The 3,363-nt window shown below is 43.3% G+C and overlaps 1 pseudogene; it reads right to left on the reverse strand.

Moving 5' to 3' along the window:
- Nucleotides 1-1,441: 1,441 nt before the first annotated feature.
- Nucleotides 1,442-1,895, reverse strand: LOC127216293 (40S ribosomal protein S17-like; annotated as a pseudogene).
- Between the last annotated feature and the right edge of the window lie 1,468 nt (nucleotides 1,896-3,363).

Genomic DNA, 3,363 nt, shown 5'->3' on the forward strand with positions numbered 1-3,363 from the left:
TCAGTAGCCCTACTTTTTTCAGATGACAAAGAGACAGAATAAGAAATCAGAGAAACATACAATAGCCACAAGCAACATAAAGTATCTTGGTGTAACACTTACCAAACAAGTAAAAGACCTATTTAATAAGAACTTTGTGGCTCTAAAGAAAGAAATTAAAGAAGATACCAGAAAATGGAAAAATCTCCGATGCTCTTGGTTAGGTAGGATTAACATAGTAAAAATGGCAATCTTACCAAAAGTAATCTACAGATTTACAGATTCAATGCAATCCCCATTAAAATCCCACCACAATTCTTCACCGACCTTAAAAGGATAATAATCAACTTTATATGGAAAAACAAAAGACCCAGGATAGCCAAAACAACCCTATACAATAAAAGAACTTCAGGAGGCATCACCATTCCTGACTTTAAGCTCTACTACAGAGCTATAGTTCTGAAAACAGCCTGGTATTGGCATAAAAATAGACAGGTAGACCAATGGAATCGAATTGAAAATCCTGATATTAACCCACGCACCTATTGAACACCTAATTTTCGACAAAACAGCTAAAATTATACAATAGGGCAAAGACAGCATCTTCAACAAATGGTGCTGGCACAATTGGATGAGGGTGTGTAGAAGACTGCAGATAGACCCATGTGTGTCGCCATGCACAAAACTCAAGTCCAAATGGATCAAAGACCTCAACATCAATCCAGCCACATTGAACCTCTTAGAAGAGAAAGTAGGAGGTACCCTTGAACAAATTGGTATAGGAGACTGTTTTCTGAACATAACTCCAGGGGCACAGACACTGAGAGAAACAATTAATAAATGGGACCTCTTCAAACTTAGAAGCTTCTGTAAGGCAAAGGACACAGTGGACAAGACCAAACAGCAGCCCACAGACTGGGAAAAGATTTTCACCAATCCTATATCCGACAAAGGGCTGATCTCCAAAATATACAAAGAACTCAAGAAACTAGTCAACAAAACACCAAATAACCCTATTAAAAAATGGGGTACAGAACTGAAGAAAGAATTCTCAATAGAGGAAATCAAAAAGGCTGAAAGACACTTAAGAAAATGCTCCACATCCTTAGCTGTCTGGGAAATGCAAATCAAAACAACTTTGAGATACCATCTTACTCCTGCCAGTATGGCTAAAATTAGAAACACCAATGATGACTTATGTTGGAGAGGATGTGGAGAAAGTGGAACACTCCTCCACTGCTGGTGGGAGTGCAAACTCATACAGTCATTTTGGAGATCAGTATGGCAGTTCCTCAGGAAAATAGGAATTAGTTTACCACAGGACCCGCCAATCCCCCTCTTAGGCATATACCCAAAGGATTCACATCCATGCAACAAAGACATCTGTTCAACTATGTTCATAGCAGCACTATTTGTTTTTTTTTGTTTGTTTGTTTGTTTGTTTTGTTTTCATATTTATTGAAAATGACAGAACAGGTTCAAACGGCCCCACGTGGTGTGTTGAAATTCATCCCAACTGTAGGCTGAGTGACCTGCAGGTTGGAGAGACTGCCGAAGTCCAGAAGCTTCAGCATTTCCTTGGTGTCAGGATCCACCTCAATGATTTCCTGGTCCAGGGCTGAGACCTCAGGAACATAGTTATCTCTCCTCTCTCTCTCTTCCTCCTGCAACTTGATAGAGATGCCTCTCACAGGGCCTCTCTGAATCCTCTTCATGAGATGCGTGACATAGCCGGCTATCTTGTTGTGGAGTTTCTTCCTGGGGATAATGGTGATCTCCTCGCACACACTTGTTGGTGTGGAAGTCATTGCCCAGGCGTGTGTAGTACTTCTGGATGATGACTGGGGCCGCCTTCTTCACAGTCTTGGTGCGAATGCGGCCCATGTTGACGGGTCCCGGTAAAAGAGGAAACAGGAAGCACATCTAGCAGCACTATTTGTAATAGCAAGAACCTGGAAGCAACCTAGATGCCCCTCAATTGAAGAATGGTTAATGAAGATGTGGCACATCTACACAATGGAATACTACTCTGCAGAAAAAAATACTGGTATCTTGAAATTTGCAGGCAAGTGGATGGCACTTGAAGAAACCATCCTGAATGAGGTGACCCAGTCACAAAAAAAGAGGAACACAGTATGTACTCACTCATATATGGATTTTAGACCTAGAGCAAAGGATCACCAGCCTATAATTCACACCACCAGAGGGACTAGGATACAAGGTGTATTCTAAGAGATTCATATAAAGTCCCTCACAGAACTGGGAAGGGACAAGTCCCCCAGAGCTCAGGGGAAGTGGCAGGGGGCAGCAAATGGAGAGAGAAGCAGGAGAAAACAAGGGAGAGGAAAGGAAAACACGTGCAACCAGGAAGATTGAGCCCGGTTAGGAATAGAAGACAGAGAGAGAGAGAGAGAGAGAGAGAGAGAGAGAGAGAGAGAGAGAGAGAGAACATAAAAGAGGGAGCCAATATTGGTTTGAAGATAAAATTGAACACAAAGAAAGATCTAGATAACTACAACACTGCCGCCAACTAACAATTTGAGCGTCCGTGGAAAGGCTACCATAAATGTCCTTCCCGGAGAGTGAGATCAATAACTAATTTATCCATGGAGCCCTCATCTAATGCCTGTTGGAAACAGGATCAAACACCCATACATAAACACTAAGTCGAACTAGACGCAGATGCAGATGGAGAGGACAAGACCAGGAGGCAGAAACACATACAGACAGCTTGTCTGAGCAAGGAGGAGCTAACGGGACCCCAGACTGATAGTTGGGAAGCCAGCATGGGACTGACTCAGGCCCCCCTGAATATGAGTCTCAGCCAGAAGGACTGAGCAGTCTAAGGGACCTCAGACAGTGGAGCCAGGATGTATCCCTGGTGCACAAAAGGACTTTGCGAACACATCCCCCTTGGAGGGATAACTGCCTTAATCTAGAGACAGGAGAGAAGCCCTAGCTCTACTTCCCATGACCTGTCAGATCTACATGACCCCAACCGGATGGTATTCCCCTACATATGGAATTGGGGTGGGGGGATGGGAGGGGAGTGTGGTTAGGGTACATGTGAGAGGGCAGAGAGGGTAAAAGGGAGGGAGGGAGAGAAGGAGGGAGGGAGGGAGAGGGAATTGGGATCGACAGGTAACATAATAAATTAAAAAAAAAAAAAATGCTTTGACTCCAAAATTTAAGTTCAAGGACAAGTTACTGGGGAAAAGGATTTCTATTTTTGTTTCCACAGAAAATGAAAAGATGTGGATTCCTTCCAGACTAATGTGGTTTGATCACGCCAGACCGCCTGAAACAGAGTACAAGGAGATCCTACATTCAAAACAGCTGGACAAAGCAGCATGTCAGACTACAGCCAGGATTTCTGAATCTTCT

The sequence above is a fragment of the Phodopus roborovskii genome, unplaced genomic scaffold (genome assembly GCF_943737965.1).
Source record: "Phodopus roborovskii unplaced genomic scaffold, PHOROB, whole genome shotgun sequence".
NCBI lineage: Eukaryota > Metazoa > Chordata > Mammalia > Rodentia > Cricetidae > Phodopus > Phodopus roborovskii.